The 24,924-nt window shown below is 39.0% G+C and overlaps 1 pseudogene; it reads left to right on the top strand.

The window, feature by feature from the left end:
- Positions 1-23,777, top strand: part of LOC124982665 (histone deacetylase 3-like) — a 137,753-nt pseudogene extending 113,976 nt beyond the window's left edge.
- Positions 23,778-24,924: the final 1,147 nt, after the last annotated feature.

The following is a 24,924-nucleotide window of genomic DNA, read 5'->3' as shown; positions in this document are numbered from 1 at the left end:
GACTGAGTTCTCCAGTGGCTGAATGGTCAACTTTAAAGCAAAGTGCCAGATAGAAGACCCGGTGTCAGGCACTGTTGCAGGCAGGTTGTGCTTCACCAACGGCACATTTCAGATTCTGCGAACACAGTCATGGCCTCCATCATTGCTGTTGTTCTATTCATGGGACCATTGCCCAAGTACTAGATTGACATAGGAATGAGGTTGACTCAGTTTCACAGGATAAGTCTTTCTATTGTCCTATCCATCTGGTTACTGAATACCTCCTCTGTCATAAATGTTCTCTAGTGGACATTAACATGAGACACAAAGATTTATGTGCTTCATAACCACTTTGTATCCACCTGCCTCTGCTCTTAACACTTTATCTTAGATCTTTGGGTTTATTTATTGCAAGTCCTCTGACAAAGCAGTTGAACCATTTGCTAACATTCTGTAATCTGTGGTATTCAATTTCTCCCTCCATACATGGAGAAAAAAACAAGTGAACTACTTGCAGCTAAGTTTCCTGGGGGGATTCTCCCTTACGAATGTCCTTCAAAGACATTCTTGTGTGGTACCACAGATTGGCACCAGTCCATTTTTAACTACACTAACACATTGAGTCGAACAATGTGAACTGAACCTGATTTGTTTGTTCTACCTCTATTAATTGACCATGAGTCCACAGGTGACAGTTGCAGAAGATGCATTGGTGCAACAGAAGGAGGTGACATGAAGCCCAGGACACTCATCATACAACTTTCTGTGCCCTCAACCTGCTTGCATTTATTCTTGAAAAAACACTTGCACTGAACAACACGCATATAGTATTGAATGTTCTACTGTCACATCTGCCCAGTCTCGTGACACCATGGATTTGAAACTATCCAGATGGTGATAAACGACTCCAGTTTCATACTCAATTGATATTCCACAGTCAGGCGGTCAGTCCACTAGGGTCCAGAAGGATGACAAGGATGGTTTTTAAATAGCTAGCACTCATTCTTTGCTGTAGAAGTTGTGGTCTTGCTCCAGAACCTTTTGGGACTATGTTGTGACTCATCATACAGCATCATTATCGATTATGACTACCTCTGGTTCTACCAGCTCTATCAGTGGGCAACTTTCACCACAATCTGGACTTACAGCATAACCTATCTTGCTCTGGACTACACCCTAAATTTGCAACATTCTGAGTTATCCAGTAAGAGTAGGAATAGGCATGTGTGGATCTTACTAATATACCCACAGAGTTTTTTACTTCTTACTTATCAAATATGATACTATTAATATAGTGAAGGAACATGATATTTTGCAGAAGTTTAAGAAGATAATGCTTCCTAAGGACTATAGGGTGATGGAATTCAATATAGTGAATGTGTACCACTATCCTCCCTATAGAAACACAAACTATCTTTGTCCTTCTTAATTCTGAGGATTGAGAGAAATGTCCTCGTCAGATGAACCATGGCATACCAAGTACCAGACTCTGAGTTGATTTTGTATAGTAAAAATTACAACTTGGAACAACATTGGGACCACTAGTGTTTGTGTTTATAGTTAGCTATTTTCATCTGCCACATCTATTCAATTTTAAGGCCTACAAGTAAATTGAATGAGGATAAAGCAAAAACCTTCTGAGGAATGATGTTAAATGTGCAATCGCTTTATCAACTCAAGTCGGGAAGAGATTAACATATACTCATCACATTCATCTGAATCATTCATGAAGGTTTCTTTTTTAAGTTATGAAATTTTATTTACACTTTGTTCATATGTGATACCTTCTAAATTTTTTTTATTGTAAACAAATGGGGTACAGCTTGTTTCTCTGTTTGTACATGAAGTAGAGACATACCATTTGTGTATTCATACATTTACATAGGGTAATGGTGTTTGATTTATTCTGTTATTTTTCCCTTCCCACCCACCCCTCTCACCCCTCTTTTCACTCTATACAGTACCTCCTTCCTCCATTCTTAACTCCCTCCCACCCCCCATTATGTATCATCATCTACTTATCAGCAAGATCATTTGTCCTTTGGCTTTTTTTGAGATGATATTCTCCAATTTCATCCATTTGCCTGCAAATGCCATAATTTTATTATTCTTTATGGCTGAGTAATATTCCATTGTATGTGTGTGTGTATATATATATCACAGTTTCTTTACCCATTCATCAATTGAAGGGCATCTAGGTTGGTTCCACAATCTGGCTATGGTGAATTGAGCAGCTATGAACACAAATGTGGCTGCATCACTATAGTATGCTGATTTTAAGTCCTTTGGGTATAGGCCAAGGAGTGAATTAGCTGGGTCAAATGGTTCCATTCCAAGTTTTCTGAGGAATCTTCATACTGCTTTCCAGAGTGGTTGCACTATTTTGCAACCCCACCAGCAATGTATGAGTGTACCTTTTTCCCCACATCCTCACCAACACCTATTATTGCTTGTTTTCTTGAAAACTGTCATTCTAATTGGGGTGAGATGGAATCTTAGGGTAGTTTTGATTTGCATTTCTCTTATTACTAGAGATGTTGAACAATTTTTCATGTATCTGTTGATTGCTTGTAGATCATCTTCTGTGAAGTATCTGTTCATTTCCTTAGCCCTTTTGTTGATTGGGTTATTTGTATTCTTGGTGTAGAGTTTTTTGAGTTCTTTATATATTCTGGAAATTAGTGCTCTATCTGATTTATGAGTGGCAAAGATTTTTCTCCCACTCTGTGAAGGCTCTCTCTTCACATTGCTGATAGTTTCCTTTGCTGAGAGAAAGCTTTTTAATTTGAATCTATCCCAGTTATTGATTCTTACTTTTATTTCTTTCTATGGGAGTCCTGTTAAGGAAGTCTGATCCTAAGCTGACATGTTGAAGATTTGGACCTACTTTTTCTTCTATAAGATGCAGGGTCTCTGCTCTGATTCCAAGGTCCTTGATCCATTTTGAGTTGAGTTTTGTGCAGGGTGAGAGATAGGGGTTTAGTTTCATTCTGTTTCATATGGATTTCCAGTTTTCCCAGCACCATTTGTTGAAGAGGCTATCTTTTCTCCATTGTATGTTTTTGGCACCTTTGTCTAGTATGAGAAAACTGTATTTATTTGGGTTTGTGTCCATGTCCTCTATTCTGTACCATTGATTTACCTGTCTATTTTGGTGCCAACACCATGCCGTTTTTGTTACTATTGCTTTGTAGTATAGTTGAAGATCTGCGATACCCCCTGCTTCACTCTTCCTGCTAAGGATTGCTTTAGCTATTCTGGGTTTTTTATTCTTCCAGATGAATTTCATAATTGCTTGCTCTATTTCTGTAAGGTACATCATTGGGATTTTAATTGGTATTGCATTGAATCTGTATAGCACTTTTGGTAGTATGGCCATTTTGACAATATTAATTCTGCCTATCCAGGAACATGGGAGATTTTTCCATCTTCTAAGGTTTTCTTTAATTTCTTTCTTTAGTGTTCTGTAGTTCTCATTGTAGAGGTCTTTCACCTCTTTTGTTAAATTGATTCCCAAGTATTTTATTTTTTCAAGGCTATTGTGAATGGGATAGTTTTCCTAATTTCTCTTTGTGAGGATTCATCACTTATGTATAAAAATGCATTGGATTTCGATGGCGTCCAACCTTGGTGTGGGGGCTGGGCAGGCTCCGCGATCTCATGAAGGTTTTAATTGCCTCAGTGCACATTCATTGGAAAGGGTGGACAAGCTCTCACACGCAACCCAACCAACAGAGACAGAGAGGACCCAGCACAGGCATGAGTATGACTGAGTGCGATGAAAGCTTGCCACCAGAGACCATGATAGTTGAAGTACAAACCTGGCTCAAGAAAATGTGAGGTAGGGCCTAAAACTGCCATAAACAGTCATCTAGCTGATAATTGCAATATTTTAGAATTCCATAAAAAGCTGAGCTAAGGTAATGTGGAAATGTGATTGAGAGGGAGTAGTTTCAGTAGATACTTAGGAGGAAGCTATTAGGCAAAATAAAAAGCAACTAAAATATCATTGCCTAAATATGTGCTCTTGACAAAACAATTCCTTGGAGAGCATAAATTTTAAAAAATATCAGTTTATACCTAAGCAGTCTTCCTTCCTATAAGCTTTCCATTCCAAAATGTAAATTTCTCTCTCTGGTTATCAACTGTATGGCCAACTACCAGAGAGAATTGTCTGCACAGCTGTGTTTAAATCTAAGCCAATTTTGACAATTATGATATTTTAAATTTTACTACATTATAAGAAAATTTAACAGTTTAAACCATTCTAAAATAAGTCATTAAATAGCAACCCTAACATCTAGTAGACAATGTAATAGATGAACTCTAACACTATGGTGCTCCTAATTCATAAGAATATTTGATAACTGGATACTGTTTAGGTTCAAGATTCCTTATACTTTGAGTCCTTGAGCAATATTCTACCTCTACATTACTGATGATGATGTAAAATGATACAGCCAATGTGGAAAATAATTTCATACTTTCTCAGTAAATTAAATATAGAATTATTCTAGGACCCAGAAATTTCACTTCTAGATATATATACACAAAAGAATTAAAAACAGGTTTTCAAATAAAAATTTCCATATAAATTTTGCTCTAGCATACTTAGTCACAATGTGTGGCAACTCCCCAAATTACCATCACAAAAATGAATAAAAAACTGATGTACCATAAAATGAGAATGAAGAATGGCACACACCGCAATGGGACAAACTTTAAAAATGTCATGCTGTGTGAAAAGACCACATATCGTATGCTTCTATTTACATAAAATGTCAGTAATATGCAAAAATATAAGACAAAAGTAGGCTGCTGTGAATGGGAAAGAATAGGTGTATAGAAGGGGTTGCTCTAAAGAATGCAGGGCTTCTATTTGTGATCACAAAAACTGCTCTCAATTGACTGTAAACATGGTTGTATATCTGCACAACTACTCAAGGGTCATTGAATTGTATATTTGGGAGTCAATTGTATTATATGTGAATTGTATCTTAATATTATAATTTTAAATGAAAAAAATCTCCCCCTCTTTTTAAAATTGTGTATCTATGTACACTTATTTTTCAAGAATGATTTCTGCATGAAATTCATCTGGAAGAATAAGAGACCTCAAATAGCCAAAACAATCCTGAGCAGGAAGAGTGAAGCAGGAGGTATCACAATACCAGATCTTAAAATATACTACAGAGCAATAGTAACAAAAATGGCATGGTATTGGCACCAAAATAGACAGGTAAACCAATGGTACAGTATAGAAGACACAGAGACAAACCCATATAAATATAGTCACCTCATACTAGACAAAGGTGCCAAAAACATACAATGGAGAAAAGATAGCCTCTTCAACAAATGGTGCTGGGAAAACTGGAAATCCATATGAAGCAGAATGAAACTAAACCCCTATCTCTCTCCCTGCACAAAACTCAACTCAAAATGGATCAAGGACTTAGGAATTAGACCAGAGACCCTGCACCTAATAGAAGACAAAGTAGGCCCAAATCTTCATCATGTTGGCTTAGGATCAGACTTCCTTAACAAGAATCCCAAAGCACAAGAAAATAAGCCAAGAAACAATAAATGGGATGGATTCAAACTAAAAGCTTTTTCTCAGCAAAGGATACAATTAATAATGTGGAACAAGAGCCTACGGAGTGGGAGAAAATCTTTCCTACATGCACTTCAGATAGAGCACTAATCTCCAAAATTTTTGAAGAACTTACAAAACTTTACACCAAAAATGCAAAGAACCCAATCAATAAATGGCCAAGGAACTGGGCAGACACTTTACAGAAGAAGATATACAGGCAATAAGCAAATACGTGAAAAAGTGTTCAACATCTCTAGTAATTAGAGAAATGCAAATTAAAACAACTCTAAGATTTCATCTTACTCCAATTAGAATGGCTATTATCAAGAACACAAATAATACTAGATGTTGGCATGGATGTGGGGAAAAAGGCACACTTCTACATTTCTGGTGGAGTTGCAAATTGGTGCAGCCACTCTGGAAAATAGTTTGGAGATTCCTCAGAAAACTTGAAATGGACCCACCTTTTGACCCAGCTATCCCACTCCTCAATTTATACCCAAAGGACTTAAAATCAGCATACTACAGTAATGCAGCCACATCAATGTTTATAGCAACTCCATTCACAATAGCTAGATTGTGGAACCAACCTAGATACCCTTCAATAGATGAATGGATAAATAAACTGTAGTATATATACACAATGGAATATTATTCAGCCATAAAGAAGAATAATATTATGGCATTTTCAGGTAAATGAAATGAATTGGAGAATATCATGCTAAGTGAAATAAGCCAAGCCCAAAAACCAAAGGCTGAATGTTTTCTCTGATAAGTGGATGATGATACAAAATGGGAGTGGGTGGTGGGGGGTGAGAGAAGAATGGAGGAACTTTGGATTATGTGGAAGGAAATGAGAGGGGGAGAGTATGGGGGTATGAAAGATGGTGAAATGAGACAGACACCATTACTCTATGTACATGTATGATTACATGAATGATGTGAATCTACAACATGTACAACCATAGAAACGAAAAGCTGTACCCCATTTGTGTACAATGAATCAAAATGCAATCTGTAAAAATCAAAACTAAAAATGAATGGTTTCTGTGAACAAAAAATGCATGCCTCCAATTTCTTTTGGAGGCCCCAAAGTAAGAGGTATACCGAAGTTGCATAATAGCAGCATAAATTAAGGGGGGATATCATTCTGTACACTGGAAGAAGAGTGAAAGCAAACTTCAAAATTTTTAAAGTAGGTCACAAAATGTATTGAAACAAAGAAATCTGTCTGTGCCATTGTGAAAACTGGAAGCTATTCTTTTGTGTGTGTAGGAGGTAATGTTTGAGCCAAGGGATGCTGTAGCTTGTTTTAACAACGATCCAGGAAAGTTGACTTTACTCGCTGGTCAACTGTGAACCTATTTCTTGTAAGAGGATTGGAAACAAACTTCCTGAATAATCTCCAAGTTTTCTTACCAATTTCTTTCAAATCCAACAAATTTAAATCACTAGAGATACTGAAAGAAAGACACAAAAGTCCTAGGTAATTCTCTGAGAAACTGTAGAAATCATAATCAGAATCTAGTATTTTTCCCCAAACCACTAGTGATTTATAACAGTTTTATCAGGCTCTCTATTTTGAAGTCAGCCATCACTTCAACTTCAGAAGAAATATTGCCACAACACAATAATAATAGCATTTTTAGTAAATTGCAGGATACAACTTGACCTTCCACAATAAAACACCTGAGAGGAAGAAGCCAGGACCCGGTGCTTCAGGACATGGTTCCTGTGTTCCATTTCACATCAGGGCCAATCATTTATAATTACAAAACAGTGAAAAGAAAGCAAATATTTCTCCTATGAAAATGTTTCCTTCCTCTAACTTTAATAATAATCACTAAGGAAGTGACCCAATACCAATTATGTAAAACATCATGCATGCCACGTACTTATTATATGTATGACAATGCACATTCAATAACCTCTTAATTTTTGCCTTACAAATATTCATCACAAAGAACCAAACTTCTGATTACAATGTACATAATCAAGACAAAGAACATAACTTCAAAATTCCCTAAGTATAAAATGCCTTTGTATTTAAAACTTGAGGATATTTTAATATGAATATCACTTCATAAGTAACAAGCCAGTTTCTACATAAGCTATTTACTCCAGCACACCATGTTATGGTACAAGAAAGGCCACCTGATATTTTCACGCTATCCAATTAGCCAGGTTATCCTCAGATAACTCAATCTTAAGCCATTAGCATAGTTCACTCAATAATATTATTTGTAAAAGAAAAAGTTTCTTTGTTTAACTAAATACAAATTTTTAATATAATGCTAAGGGAATTTAAGAAAACATTATTATAGGAAAAAGATAAATATGAAAGTCTGGTCATTCACAGTTTTGAGGACCTCACAACAAATAACAATAAGGAAGTATCTATACATTCTTTTTTTTTCTTTTTTTATTGCTATTTTTTTATTTAGCTTTTAATTTTTTACAGACTGAATTTTGATTAATTGTACACAAATGGGGTACATCATTTCATTTCTATGGTTGTACACAATGTAGACTCATACCATTCATGTAATCATACATGTACATAGGTTAATGATATCTGTCTCATTCCACCATTTTTCATCCCCCCTCCCTCTCATTTCCTTCTACATATTCTAAAGTTCCCCCATTATTCTCTCATTCCTCACCCCCCCACCCCTATTATATATCATCCTCCGCTTATCAGGGAAAACATTTGGCCTTTGGTTTTTTGGGCTTGGCTTATTTCACTTATCATGATATTCTCCAATTCCATCCATTTATTTGCAAATGCCATAATATTGACCCAGCTATCCCACTCCTCGGTTTATACCCAAAGGACCTAAAATCAGCAAACTACAGTAACATAGCCACATCAATGTTTATAGCAGCTCCGTTCACAATAGCTAGAGTGTGGAACCAACCTAGATGCCCTTCAACAGATAAAGGGATAAAGAAACTCTGGTATATATACACAATGGAATACTATTCAGCCATAAAGAAGAATAATATTATGGCATTTAGGAAGTATCTACACATTGTAAAGAGAAATTCCTAACTTACTGCTGTAAGACTTTGCAAAATATAAAATGCTTGTCTTATTTAGTTTCCCCCAAAAGGAAATTCTGAAAGGAATTTCTACTCCGTTACTTCAATTAGTAGTCTATCCCAGAAAGCAGGGGTGAAGGAACAGGAAAGTCAAGAGAAGGAAAGCGGAACAGTGAACACATGATATTATTGGTGAAGTTGTAACTGGGCCACTGGGGCTCCTCTCTGCAGGAACCTCTGAGGAGCACAGAATGTCTCCAGGATGGTCCACCCAAAAGGTGGGAGCCTGGGCGTTTATCTGGGCTTGCCCGTTGGTTGAAGGTTGCTTGGGGTATTTACTGTATCATACTTTGAGACTGAACCTAAGAGCTGGCCAAGGGGACTTCTGCTTTAAAGAAGGTCTTAAAGACAGAGAAATGGAGAAGCCCATGGTAGATACTTGAGGTGGAATGATGTGCATATGCTTAAATCTGTCCATCACTGAAGTTTTTTCATGAATGTAAGGGAAGAGATGGCATAAAAAAATGCAACGGACTGAACATTTATGTGACCCCCAAAATTCAAACGTTGAAATCCTAACTATAGGATGGTGTCAGGAGGGAAGGTCTTTGGAAGGTAATTAGGTCATGAAAATAAAAAGCCTCATGGACGAGATGAGTGCTTTATAAAATGGAACACAGGGAGCTCTCTAGCCCTCTATCATCTGAAGATACAGCAAGAAAACAGACATCTGCACTCAGAAGGACGTCCTCCCCAGAACCTGATCACGCTAGCGCCCTCGTCTTGAACTTCCCAGCCCTCACAAGTGTGAGAAATAAATCTCGGTTACAGAAGCCACCCAACCTATGGTATTCTGTTGCAACTGCCTTATCATTTGACCCTCCAATCCCGCTCTTCTTTTAAGAAAAGTTTGAAATTCTAAGGAAATTGATGAGAAGGATCAATTTCTTAAAGTAAAGGAATCTAAATATCTGTTCCAACAATTTATATTAAAAATGTGCTCCCTCTGACTTCAACCAATGTTGAAGGTATTGTAATAAAATATAAGTCTGCATTCTTTGCCACAGACCAGTTCTTTAAAGGTATACTCTATACCATCTTGTATTAACGCCTCGAGTTTAGACTGTCACTCAATTCCTTCAATCTGTCCTTCAAATGAAAACAGATCTAGGAGCTTTTAACATCTTAACAACTTTTTAAAAACTCCAGTTAATTTTTCTAGAGTGGGACTCAGAACTGGACACCAAGAATCTATGTGGGGGACTGACCAATAAACAAGCAGTTAGAAATTATTCTGTTGATCTGGAATTCAATATACATGAATTTAGTCAAAGACCGTATTCACTGTATTTTAGTAGCTGAGACATAACATTGTTGTTTTGACAATTTCTCTCTTAATAAAATACTTAGCTGGGCAGTAGGCTAAGGCAGGAAAACGCAAGTTCAAAGCCAGCCTCAGCAATTTAGCAAGACCCTGTCTCCAAAAACAGCAAAGGGTGGTGGGCCGAAGATGTGACTCAGTGGTTAAGCATCCCTGGGTCCAATCCCTGCTGCAAAAATAAAAGTAAATAAATAAATAAAATACTTAAAAATCAAAAGAAAAAAAAGTAAAGGAATCTAAAATGTTATGGCATTCCCCTTACTGTTTGTTTTAGTCAGCTTTTTGCACTGCTGTGCCTCAAAGACCCAACCCAGAACAATTGTAGAGGAGGAAAGGTTTATTTAAGGCACTCATGGTTTCAGAAGTCACAGTCTGTAAGTGACTGGCTCCATTCCTCAGGGCTTAAGGTGAGACAGGATATCAGGGTGGAAGAGTGTGGCAGAGAGAACCAGCTCACGTGATGATCAGGAGGCAGAGAGAGACTCCAAGCTCCAGATACAAAATATATACCCCAAAGCCACTCCCCCAATGAACCATTTCCTGTAGCCACACCCTACCTGCCTCCAGTTACATCCCAGTTAAACTCATCAGGGATTAATTTCCTGCTTAGGTTAAAACTATAACTCAATCTTTTCTCCTCCAAATCTTCTTGCATTGTCTCACACATGAGCTTTTGGGGGACACCTCACATCCAAACCATAATAAAACTATTCCCATAAGGGAATATAGGGTTGCTTTTCACCCCCAAAGGAAGTGAGGAAGTTTAAAACTCTTGTAAGGTCTGGGAAACATTTGTAAGAGGAGAGCCTTCCCATCTCATGAAGAATCTTTCTCCCCACCTGGAAGAGATGCCTACCCTGCCTCTGCTGCTCGAAGAATAGAGAACCAGATAGTTTCTGAACCTAACCCTTATATTTGCCATCCTCTAACCTGGAAATCTGAAGCTAGAAGGTTATCTGACGTAGTCTATACATGCAGAGCAAAAAGGAAAGAAAGGAGCCATAAGATCAAAGTGCCATCTATCATGTACCACAGGAAGGTTTCTTGAGTTCCCTTTGGCCATACAGACATTTTGCATGACAGGTTAGAATGATCTTCAAAGAATATTTTTGCACGTTGAGGGACAACAGCAGAAAGGGACTCTGGGATGTAAGTGGCAGCTGAAAGGGAATCCTAAAAGGCCATCACAGTGTGATTTTTCTGGGTCAGTATAACAGATCTAATTCCCACAAAAATTTTCTCCCTTCTCATTGGACATATGTAGGGAACATTCCTCAGGCTTATCTGACAGCAGTCGCTGACACCATGGTCTAAGTAAGCCAAACAGTCTGAACAGAGAAACTGAGGTAATGGTAAAGACTCGCCATGGAATGAAGGTCTTTGCAGTTGCTGCGACTGAGTTTGAGCTGAGGGGAGGCCTTGTTCTGTCATGCATCACAGAAAGCTGTGATGTGAGCTCCTCCACGTTGCCCTGCCTCATGCTGTATGCAGGAGCTTGCCATTCCCCCAGTCCTTTGTCTCAGACCTGTTGCTGGGCAGAATTGCTTAGGCACGCTTGGTGTGTTTACACTACCTGGACCCTCGACGTATAGTTCACCTATAGGCTGACTCTGTTATACTTTAACAAGTGTGTTAACCTGATTGGATAATGTGTCTATACATGTCCTGTGCAACCCTAAATAAAATTAGATCCGTGCCTTCAGAACTCAACCTCCGATCCCATGACTGGGTAAGCGCGCTGGGTATGGCTAGGTAGGGTAGGCATCGGTGGTCCTCACCCTCAGCAAACCCATCTCTGAACATCTACAGACATATGTCTTCCAACCTACAGATTATTTTACCTAACTTCTTCCACTAAAATTAACCCATGTCTAAGTTATCCTCAACATATAGTAAGAAGAAGTAATGGGCACAACTTTCACAACACTTGGTAAGATAGAATTGTTTGCCCTAGGTTCATCTCTTTCGTCTTTTCTCCATTTGAAAACAGACATGTGCATGACAGCTTTTGACCATGTAAATAAACCAGGATTACATCCTAGGCAATCGTGCAGCAATAAGGTGTAAGAAAGGGACCAGGTCCCTAAATGACCCCATGAAGCAGAGTTAGATCATTAAATGAGAAAATGATAAATCTCTATTTTATATAAGCAAGCATTTCTCAACATTTCTATATTATTATTCCTCAAGGATAAAAAATAAATTTTAAGTCCATTTGATTAATTATAAGTTTACCTTAATTGGGTTTTGCCTAATAAAAGAGATAAGAAATAAAAACACTAAGAAAAATAATACTTGTATTGAGTTTTTGGAAGATCATGAAACTTTGGAAGTGCTAAGACATTTTTTATCCCTCCTCCTTCAAGATACAATTTTTATTTTTACTTTGAGAATACATGATTTAAGTTACTGTATATTCAACCTCCGTTTTAAGGTAGCTTAATATTCACCCTCATTAATATAGTGAAGGTACATGAAGGGTAGAAATCCCATCTAGGTGCCCTCACAGGAACCCACTACTGAGACCATGAGGGAGGGTTTATTGTGACAGAGGTTATCTGAGATTCCAAAGAGAGTTATAAAAAGAAGAAGCATTAGAAGATCCATGCACCAGGTCAAAACACCTTAGGGGGTCACAGATTTGAGACTCATGTTATTCCTAGGATTCACCTTCCAACAAGTTTATTTTAGTCAATTTTTGGTTGAATTTTGATGTCTCCTTGAGGGAGTAAGAGCTCAGAGCATCTTAATCCACCATTTTGCCGACATCAACAATCTAAAGTAAATGTTGATTGCAGTCATTTGTGTTCCTGTATTTTAAAGCATGCAATACATTTCTGAGAGAGTAAGAAAAAAAAATACCAGATAAAACACAGAGCTAGTAAAAGTGCACTTTACCACATTTTCTCCCATCTTTCCTCTTCCCCAAACCCTACTTGGAGAAGCCATAAGCAAAAGGCAGAGGAGAGGGGAAGGGAAACCAGAAATCAAAACAGACTAGACCTTACTCCCCCAAAAGAGAAGGGTGAGAGAGAAATGTTCAATTGGATACAAAAATAAGGTTTTGATTTAGACTGAACTAAATATTTTTAAAGTTATAAGAGAATTAAAAGTTTAGATTTTCATATAAGATGTCACCCAGAGGGGATGCTAAGATAGCCTCAAAATCAGTAGGGACAGAGAAACTGGCCTGATTTTGAATTGTTACTCTACCAACCTTAGCATATTTAATAGACTAATCACCTCAGTATCCTATAGGCAAACATGTAGACTATAAGTGTGTAAGAACAATTGAAATATCTTCTCCCACTAATCTTTAGCTGTTATCAAACCTGGCTAATCTAATTGTGACTGCCTTTATCCTAATTAAAGTAAAATCTTTAATCACTCTTCATGGATGCCTACTAGGATTTTGAACATTTGTGCATGGACATTAATTATTTAATATACCACTTATTGCTTTTGTAACTATAAGAATTTAGAATACTTTGCCACATGGGGTTGTTTTATTTTCCTAGCCAACAATTGTCACTCAAAAATTAATTTATAAGAAAACTATTCATAACTTTTCTATAAATTATATAGAGTGTTTAGCACCCTTACTTCTTTATTTGTTGATGTCCAAACATTTCAGTATTTCATTTCATAACAGAATTGTGGCCAACATCCTTGAGAATCATGCCTATATTTTCAAATACTGGTAGGTTTCTTTGTTTAATTTTTATTTCTTTTTTATTACAGATTATTTTCTCTGTTCTTTATTGGTGCATCATAATTACACATAATAGTGGGATTCATTGTGGCATATTCATATGTGCACAAAACATAATTTGGTCAATTTGTTTACTTTTTATTTCTCTAAGGATTTTTGAGCTGTATAAAGCTTTGGCACAAAAACTGTTGTGACATGTTATCTAATTGCAGAGGAAAAGAGGACTGCTTTTTAAAATATATTTTTAAAAGAAATGCTTTTTTTTTTTTTAAGTTACAAAGTGATCCCTTACAAACTGCCATTAGTCAGAGAATCTGATGTGTTATTTTTACCCACTTATTTATGTCCAAAATTGTTATAATATAGTCCTTCCTCTAGCGGGTACAGATGGTAAGGGACAATGGAAGGAAATATTCAAAAATAACTCTCTGCTGCTTATTCCTTGGGCCCACCCCAACTCTTATAAGCCTAATCTCCCCAACTGTAAGGTATCTCCAGTTTTAAGTAAGAGAAAGAGAAAGCAAGAAGTTTTTGTTTTTTGTTTAAACAAGTCTTTTAAAAGACTAAAACATCCAACCCAAAAGCTCACCAACCCCCAAAATATAATGAACAATTTCTAAAAAGCCTGTCTACTTCCAGTCCACTGTGGGTTTCCATTCTCTTCTGTCCCCATAGAAAAGCCTCCCACACAATGGCTAGTGCCCCTCTCTGGCACCAGGATGAGATTCATATCCTCCCGTCTCTTCTGTCTTTCCTATGCTATGAAATTCCATTTTCCATCCGTGTGGGCTCCCCATCTCTGTGCCTGGTTTGGTTTCCCTGGAGGTTGCTTCCAGGGCTCCTTCCTGAGAAAGTTGAGCTGAGGGAACCAGGGCACCAGGTCGCAGCTCCTCCAGGGTAGGAACCAAGCCTTATTCAGCTGTACTCCATTGCACTGCCCAGCCGCACAAGTACTAATCAAAGATGCTTTGTTTCATTTCATTTTGTATCTGCATTAACTGAGACAGTGGATGAAGATGAGGACCTGACAGAGTCTCACAGCATGGGTCCTAGAAGTTTAATGTCAGGCAGTCAGATTCCTAGGGTGGGTGGGGTGGGGTGTGCTAAAAGTCAAGCCTCTTTCCTCCCCTCCTGACACTCTAAGCCTGGGACCTACCAGGGCACTTGCCAGTTTGGGTATTTGGTTTGCCTCAGGGGCTGCTGAGGACAGAGGCTGAGGGGCCCCTGTTTCTTGCAGGACAGCCTCTCTGCGTGGCTAGAGTACCACCAAAAACTCTCCTGTGTGACGAGATAGACTCACCATCCCAACTAGCAGGCTTCCAAAGAGCTCTCATTTAGATGAATGAAGTCATTTATAAGCCAGATAGGAAAGGCAGAAAGAAGGATGGGCGAAGAGTGCTGCTTCAGCCCTTTGCGTGTGGTCCACCGTGTACCCACAGCCTGCCTTGTCAAGTGCTCACTACATCTACTCGGATAAGCTGTTATCCTGCACTGGAAAGCACTGGAAGTTTTTTTGGCCCATCACCATTCATTACCAGGAAGAAAAATCACCTTCCTATTTGAAGCTCTTTTTTCACCATGGCCCATTGGCCATGACTGATGTTGCTTTAAGTAAAGCAGTTAAAACTGCTTAACCTCAGAAAGTCTCAGACATAGGAAGCACTTGCTCTAGTTAAGATAAAATCCAGAGGAGACAAAATTGTGGCAGAACCACAGGTGCCTTCTTCAAAGTTCCCCTTCGCCCCATTTCTAATAGCTAAAAATGTAAGATCCTACTCTCAACATACAGTTCTTACAACTCATTATGAAAATATCCAGTAATTAAGAATGGATTACGCAGGCCAGAGCTGCAGTTCAGTGATAGAGCACTTACCTAGCATGTGTGAGGCACTGGATTCAATCCTCAGCACCACATAAAAATAAATAAATAAATAAAATAAAGGTATTGTGTCCATCTTACAATCTAAGAAATATTTTTTTAAAAAAGGAATGGAGTACCCCTGTGCTGTTGATATCAGTCCACCTTTTCAGATAAGTATGCCACAGAACCAGAATATAGCATTTATTTCCACTATAAATAATACATGCATTATTTTATATTTCATTTGGCATACCTCCCACTAAATCATTTCCAAAAGAGAAAAAAAAAATCCTAAGTGTCACTTTACATTTCAATCCCTTTTTTAATATTATTCTATTTATTCTTTATAAATTAAAATATGATTCTCTAGTTCCTCCAGCAACAAAATTTGTTCAGCAATCAATATTTCTTTTATGCAAAACCTTCTGTGAATTTTATCTTAAGTAAGTTAACAGATTCCTTACAATGAAGTCCTGGTGCCTCTCAACATACTTAAACTATATTCAAAGGTGGAACCAACAAGAGGAAGAATGCTCTCTGCAGTTTATTAACATTTAGCCAGTGAAATGTCATTTATAAGAAGGGCACCTGGCATCTTCCATTAGTTCTGCTAAGACAATAGTAAGGGTTGGGATAACAGTGGCACATCTGAGGAAAAACTTAAAGAGGGATTTACTTAAAATTAGTCCAACATGCATGAAGTAAACAATTTTAAAATCCATAAATAGACAGCTAGCTAATAGTTATTACATTCAATAATTTAGCATGATATGCATGACGGTTTTGACCTCCAAAATAATTTAGCGCCTTGAGCTGAGATTAAATGCAGAACATTAATTTTTCCCTCTGGTTGTCAAGCCAACCAAGAGACCCGTCAAATCCATTTAAATAAAGCCTGCATCATGTAATAATATTAAAGGGAATAAAATATTAATATGGGCCTGTGGTAGAACATGGGCCAAAAGAGCTGCAGTGAGATTCCTTTAATTTATTACCCTGACAATCTGTCTTTGTGCCGAAACTAGGAGTTAAAGCACCATCTAAGAATTATTTTTCTGCTAGAAGATGAACCCAGTTAAGAAAGGTTACAAGTTCTCCAGATGCTAGGATTTTTTTTTTTTTTTTTTTTTTTTTTTTTGTATCTGTAAGGAAGGAGTGTCATGAGTCCCATCTTAATTGCGTGAATTTGAGGAGATGGCAATGCACAGACACCAGGAATGAGTTGCAAAGTGAAATTTTAAAAGAAAGAGGAAGGCATTACTGCATTTAACGTGGCTCCATGAGACGTCCCCCAGATGAAAGTGGATCTACAACTGTGTGTTGTGTATATGCTGCATACACCAAGCTTAATCAGCGCTGCTTCTCCCAAACACACTCCGATTCTCTTTTCTGAAGATCATGTTTTTGTGACTACTTTCCGACGGATTTGCTCTCAGAAGAGTGGAGATTTTTCAGCACATAGTAAGTATTCCACGTGCATTCTGAAGACGATTTCCCGACATGAGCCACATTTGTGCCACATAAAGATTTTAGACTTTGAGTCTGGAGGTCATAGATAAAAAGTGTGGAAAACATGCTTTGCATGTGAATGGCTGTATTCAGGGGAGTTGTTTTATTGACACTAACACTCAAGTCATTCATTTTTCTGAGAAATCTATTTTCAAATTTTTTCAATAAGTTCTGTTTAAACTTTGAATACTCCAAACCTATTCTTTCATGCTAATCACGTTATTTTTCCTGATAGGTCACAAACCAAACAAAAGCCAGAGGCTGCTTTCTTGCTTCCCACCCTCTGCCCACACAGCACACCTAGCAGGGCCTGTCCCTTTAAACTGAGCTTCTAGGGACTTCAAAGAGTTTCCCCCTGTGTGAGGGAGCCAGGCATAAAACATAGGGAGAAAGAGAAATCTGGCCACAGGAAAAGAACCTTTTAAAATTCCAATCAAAGCACTGAATCCTCCAAACAAGGCAACAATCAGATCAGATGTGAAATCACAAAAGTTAGAACTGAAGTCGGACAGTTTACCTTTATCGTCCATGTGGAAAGGGAAGGGAGCAGGGCAGTGACAGCAGATCTCACAGCAATCACAGCACAGGCTGAGGCAGCCCATGTCTTCCAGCCCACCCAGAGTCCCTCCACGAAATGCAATAGGCCACTGCCGTGCCCCAAAGCGTGGAGGCCATTGCATCAGAGTCAAAGGGTCAGTGGAGTTTTTGACTCTGAACACACTGCTTCTGTTCTTGTCTTGATTTAAACAAAATAAGCACCCTGAATTAACTAATTTGAACTACATCTGTAACAAAGCAGCGGTTTTGCTAATTAAATCAGAAGGAAATCTGGTCTTTTCTTCCCATTCATCTCTGATGTGTACCTGGGTCTCAGGAATTGTCAGTTTCCCCAGTTTCTTACCTCAGGCACTAAATGATCACAAGTCACTCATCACTGCCAGTGTCACCCTTCTTTACCAAAGTCCCACGAGAGAGGTCACCAATTAACCCCAGAGAAAAACAAGAAAGATATATTGTTTAAATTATTTGCCCAAATAAAAACAAAAAAAAATGGAGAAAAAACAAAGATAGATAGATACACGAGAGATAGAAGATAGATGGATGGATGGATGGATAGATAGATATTTGCATCTAAAGGGTAATTCATTAATCTCCTGGAGCAAAGATAGAAGTTTGTGTGTGTGAACTAGCATTCTGTATACCCACAGGGCAAGTGTAGGCTCCCTTACAGTACAACTTCCCTTATGAACTTTTGGGTAGTGCCCATTGATAAATAAAGTTTCAATAATCTAGGCTCTGCGTGTTTTATGGAAGTTGTATTAGAAATATCTGATTGTTTGGGTTCCTTTCCAGGACAGTTCATAAATACATATTAAGAACCTACCACTGCTCATTGTACTTTTTAAGGATGCAGCTGTAATAAATATAACCTTGTATTCAAAAACCTTGTAATCTAAAGTGGTGGAAGGGATAAGATTACCAGTCAAAATTCAGAACACCCAGTTAAGTTTGAATTTCAAATAAATAATGAATCTTTTTTCAAGTATTTGGAAAGTATATTGAAGTATTTTCTTTTTCTTTTTTTAATTTGTTCTAATTAGTTATACATGACAGTAAAATGCATTTTGACACATTGTACACATATGGAGCACAACTTCTCATTCCTCTGACTGTACATGGTGCAGACATGTATTCATATGTGTATGTTAGGGTAATAATATCAGTATCATTCCACCATCCTTCCCAAACCCACACTCCCTACCCTCCCCTCACTTCCCTCTACCCAATCCAAAGTTCCTCCATTCTTCCCTACCACTCCCTCATTATGGATCAGCATCCACTTATTAGAGAAAATATTTGACCTTTGTTTTTTGGGATTGAATTACTCCACTTAGCATGATATTCTCCAACTCCATCCATATATCTGCAAATGCCATAATTGCATTCTTCTTTAAGGCTGAGTAATATTTCATTGTGTACATATGCCACAGTTTCTTTATCCATTCATCTGTTGAAGGGCATGGAGGTTGGTTCCATAGTTAAGCTATTGTAAATAGAGCTGCTCTAAACATTGATGTGACTACATCACTGAAGTATGCTGATTTTTAAGTCCTTTGGGCGTAAATTGAAGAGTGGGATAGCTGGGCCAAATGGTGGGTCCATTCCAAGTTTTCTGAGGACTCTCCATATTCCTTTCCAGAGTGGTTGCTCCAATATGCAGCTCCACCAGCAATGTATAAGTGTACCTCTTCCCCCAATCCTCGCCAACACTTATTATTGCTTGTATTCTTGACAATTGCCATTCTGACTGGAGTGAGATGAAATCTTAGAGTAGTTTTGATTTGCATTTCTCTAATTGCTAGAGATATTTAACACTTTTTCATATATTTGTTGATCAATTGTGTTTCTTCCTCTGTAAAGTGTCTGTTCAGTTCCTTAGTCCATTTATTAATTGGATTATTTGGTGGGGGTTTTGTGTGTGTGTGCATGTGTATGTGTGTGTGTGTTTTGTTTTTAAGTTTTTAGACATACCAATAGACTTCAAATAACAAATTGTATATGCTTAAACTAAAATTTATCTGTGATTAACTGAAAATTCAAAGTCAACTGGGCATCCTCTATTTTTATTTCTTAACCTGGCAATCCTAGGAGAAAGCAATGGCAAAGATGGGGACAGTTACTGGCAAACAGTTGCTAAACAGGAATAAACCATTTATGAGATCCCTCTCTGTGCCAAGAACTGAACTTAAATTTACAGAAGTACTATTATTAATGAAAGTACTATTATTAGTTTCAAACAGTTTCCTAGAGCTTACATAATAGATGCAAACTGAACCATTGATATGACAAGAAGCTATTAGAAATCCCCTGTTAAAATTATTTTGCTGTAGTCCTAGCTATTTGAGAGACTAAGAGAGGAGGATCACTTGAGCTCAGGAGTTTGAAGCCAACCTCAGCAACATAGACAGATTCCATCTCAGAAACATAAAATAAAAATCTAGCTTGTCTATATATTTCATTAGGCTAAAATGCTTTCTGTGTGACCTTTCAACTCAAAAGAAATGTCCTATCCCTGAAAATCTAACTTGAGATCACCTTTTGTATCACTTCTGAAAATGACCTCAAATCTTATGATTTGAAAATATTTTTCTGTTATTTGTCTCAAACATGCAATAATGATGATAGAATGTTCACGTCTGTTGAGAGACTACTTTTGGCTCAACACAGTACCAGGCACTGGGAAAAGAATAAGCAGAAAAGTTCCTCCCTCCTGGAACCTACGTTCTGGTAGGACGCAGACTAATTGCTTAGGTATTACTAAGTGCTGTGATAATGGTTGGGGGTGGGAGCCACAGGGCACATAGATCACATAGTCAGAGAAGACAGTTCTGACAGAGGTAATGTAAAAAGATACTGGCCACTGAAGACGAGGAGAAAGAGAGTTCTGGGTGAAGAACCTGAAGCAGGAGAGAGGTGCCTGGAATGTAGCAAGCGAGCACAGTTGTGAGCATAATTGAGTAAAAATAGCAACAGGTGTAATTTTTATAACTCAGCCTGTCTTTCCTCTTCCCATTATTCTACTCCTCTGTACTCGGCAGTCTGCTGGTAGCAGTTCATCACTAGACTCCAGTTGCCTGACCAGGGGCTTACTATGAATGTCACTCTTCATCAGACAGATATTATGAATTCACCAGATACAAGACAATGTATAGAGACAAGAGTATGATTGTGGCATGCGAGGATAGGACGTGAGTATGATTTTGTGGCAACATTCTCACAGGTCCAGTGGCATCTACAGAAGGAGATTAAAGCCAATAAGCAGAGGCTTAGGTGACAAGAGTTCAGAGTCCATGCGATTGCTAACAGAGAAACTCATAAAATTATGAAATACTGAGTCAGGAGACTCTTCTTCCTCTCTGAGCAGTGCATCTGGGGGATTTTCAGCATCTGTACTTCCACTGTACTATAACCTAACTCAGGAGCAGTGGTGGGATCTGTCTGCAATTTCCAATTCATTTCCCAAAGAGGCATCTGTCAACATGCACACCACTTACTTTTAGTATGTGATCTCTGATAGGGATGAAAATCATGCTAAACAAATCTTGGCATCTCCTGCTCTCCTAGTTTTAGCAAGTTAATTACTCTTCCATAAGATGTGATTTCCTGGGATTCAGTGAGCTGACATCGTCTCGTGTTAATTTATTCAAGGATGAACAGTTCCATTGATTAGACAACTCCATGGCACCAGGTCTCGATGCTTCTGGAGGTGCTGCCTTTGAATTTCAATGCAGCTTAATGACAGGAGTGAGGCTGGTATGTATTCTGCTGTCACCTCTGTGCAGGTCCAACAGACTTTCAAAATTCTTGTTAGAAATAGGTATTGTTTTTGTGCAATACCCTGAAGAAGATCCTCTTAATAAGTTACAGTAGTACTAGAGCTGAGGCAGAACGAGTTTATTGTGCAGTGCAAACTTATAACCTTTCAGCAGAAGGGTGCTGTGTATAATGAAGAGCATTCCATTAAAAGTGGCATTTTGAAGAATGATGGTAGCAGAGCATGGTGTGCACCTAGCAACTGACACAAGAGAAGTGTTAAGGTCAATTACTGACATTTCTGCATGAGCTGCAAACAGAGTGATGGAATGTACCCCAGCAAACTCTGTAGCAGGGCAAAGCACAGATGAGTCAAAAAGGACGATCAGATGTTGACGGATAAACAGCCCACCTGACACACTGCTCAAGTGTTTCCACGTGGAGACCACCTTCCTTACCTCTGCGCTTCTTTTCCCTCAGATCAGGCTGAAAACAGTTTTGTTCATTGCTTAAACACACTGTTGAAGAGCACAGAGAACTTCAAAATGTCACTCCAGAGAAAATGCACTAGGACCCCGGACTCAGCGGGCTCTACCCCATGGTCCAGAAGAGATGATCAGAACAATACCTGAAGAAGCAATGACTCTTCAGGATTCTGACATCTAATTTCCAGTAGGTGCTTACAGTAATTTTTGCTGTTATTCCCCTTCATTGCCTCAAACCTTCTTTTAAAATCTGCTATTCTCATCAGCCTTAGTTAGCAATGCACAAGAAGAATGAAGGAAGTAGGAAACTGGCATCCATGGCATAGAAGAGGGGAGAAAATTTAGCAGATGAGAAACTCAAGAGATTTCAGTGGAAGAAGGGAGCCAGGAAATGATGAAAAGAAAATGTAATTTCAGTTTCCTGGTACTGGGGTTTTGGTTCTGGTACTGGCTGCAGCAGGGATGTCTGTCTTCCCTGTCTTCCTGCCTTACCTGCTCTGGGTTGTGGCTATGGATCCTGGTCCCCTGCAGGTGCTGGAAGGAAGAATGGCAGCAGCACAGGCTGATTGGGAGGAATTATAGACTCCAGATACCTTGTGTGAACAGGAGGAGATTGAGGGTGCTTCCGTAGTGACCCTGAGTTCCCAAAAACCCTCACCCCTTACAGGGATGGGACCAAGCGGTGGAGCACAGGAGCAGAGAACCTAGGAAGCCCCATCACCTGGTCCTGCACTGCATTCTCTATAAGGTGATCCTCTTCAAGTCATCCCAGGTCTCCCAGCATGACATGTTCAGCTTCCATTCCAAGGGCTGTCTTGAATTCCTGCAGGGAGTCAGCCCTACCAATATGCAGAACTTCATCCAGGGCCTTAATGCCTGCACTGTGGGCAGTGACTATGCAGTGTTTCCCCAGCTCTTTGAGTTCTATTAGGTTTCTCTGCAAGGAGCAACCCTGCTGAACAAGATCTGTGATGCTGCCATTAACCAAGCTGGAGGTCTGCACCAGGTCAAGGAGTTTGAGGTCTCTGGCTTCTTCTTTGTCAATGACATTGTAATTGGCAAGCCGGAACTGCTCGGGTACCATCCCGTGGCGCACAAAATTGATACCAGTATGCAGCGTGGTGGTGGGGTTCAGAAAGCCTTCTACCTCAATAACCAGATTTAGACAGTGTCCTCCCACAAATATGGAAATACACCTCCCTGGCACAGGTGACATGTATGAAGTCCAAGCAGAGTGTCTGCTGCAACTGGCTCAATGTGCATCATTGATGACCAGAGGTACAAGCACCTCATCAGCCTGTCACCAACCAGGTGGTACACCTCTACCAACCCACATGCAGCATGCTCCAGGGTGGAGCTGACTCTCCCGGCTGATTGACCGGATTGCTTCTACCTCAGCATCCAAGGACGTGAAGAACATGTTGAACATGACAAAAATTTCAATATCCCTCTACTGGTGCTGGGTAACGATGCCTATGCCTTCTAACATGTTGTGAACTCCTGAAAATAGGAGAAGTCATGGCCAGTAGAAGAGACCATGAGTGAGACGCTTCCCTTTGGTGACACTTTGAGTACCTGCCCTGGGCTTCACACTCCATCCAGATGTCAGTACCCATGTGGAGAATCCAAACTCACACACTGTCTGGACAAGATCATTTAAAAGCTAAAGATGCTGAACCACCCACCTGACATTCAAATTCAAGATGTGCCTGCAGACCTCCTGTCACTGACAGGACTGGTGGGCAGATGCAGAGGAGAGTGGTCCTAAGGAGACCTACAGCAGCTCAGATACCAGCGAATTCTGTGATGGAGACCAGGACAACAGAAAGGAAAGCAACAAGGAAAAGGAAGAGCAGCTCGGTAGTTGTGTCTCAAGGAATCCCTGTTCACCTCCGGATTGAGCGGGAGAATGTGGCTCCTTTGGTCCTGGGCTGGTCACCCCTGGGGATTTCACTAACCTAGGAAAGGGGTGTGGGAATCATGCAGTCCCTTCTCCTTGCTCTCTCACCCTGTGACGTGGTATCTACCAAGGATAAGACAGGGTCAAGGACAGCTTTCTCTGGGACCTCACGAGCAGTGAGCCCCTCTGTCCCCTTATTCCATCTGTATTTCCCACCAATCCAGAGACTTTTAGGAATGAAGAGAATGAAGAGGTGGACCAGACTGAGATTGCCTCTGACTTCCTTCTTCCCTGCGTCTTCCTACTGCAGGCCTTGCTTTCGGGCAGGTGAAGGATTAGTGAGGGCTGGGGAGAGAAGGGTGGCTGCCTAAAACCTTGACATCACATGATGGAGAAAGGACAGTTTCTAGTAGGAGGAGACTGTGAAAATGTCTGACTCTGAGATTTGTTTTTCTTTTTTTTTTTTTTTTTTTTGCTGTGCTGGGGATTGAACCCAGGGCCTGTGCTTGCAAGGCAAGCACTCTACCAACTGAGTTACGTCCCCCTGAGATTTTTTTTTTTTTTTTATGCATTTTACCACTATTTGTATCCAGTAACACAAGTTGGTAATTTTTGTTAAATTTTAAAAAAGAGAAGAAAAAAGTTATTCTGCCAATATATTGGTAAATATTATGGATCACTACCTTTTGTGTAATGTAAGGAGTGGAAGATTTAACCCTATTACCAAGATATTAAAGGAATGGCTAGGGATGTAGCTCAGTGGTAGAGTACTTGCCTAGCATGCACAAGGTCCTCAGTTCAATCCCCAGTACCATAAAAAATTTAAAAGATCTTAAAAGAAAGGGGGCCTGAGAAAGCTGGAGGACCTGCGGTCACTCAGTTTACAGACAACTGATTTATTTAAATGCATTAAATACTAATTTTAGTCCATGTATTCAATCATGCAATTATTTTCTCTTGCAATTGAGTATAGTTTTTAATTTTTAATTCCTAAAGCATTCTGTCTTCCCAGTACAGACATTCCCTACTTACAATGGTGCGACTTGTGATCTTTCAACCTTATGATGGTGCAAAAGAAATGCACATTTTGTAACAACTATGTTTTGAATTTTGATCTTTTCTTGTGCTAGCAACATGCAGTAGAATAT

This window comes from Sciurus carolinensis, chromosome 4, assembly GCF_902686445.1.
Source record: "Sciurus carolinensis chromosome 4, mSciCar1.2, whole genome shotgun sequence".
Taxonomy (NCBI): Eukaryota; Metazoa; Chordata; class Mammalia; order Rodentia; family Sciuridae; genus Sciurus; species Sciurus carolinensis.
The sequence above is the reverse complement of the archived record's forward strand: the minus strand, read 5'-3'. Positions and strand labels throughout refer to the sequence as shown.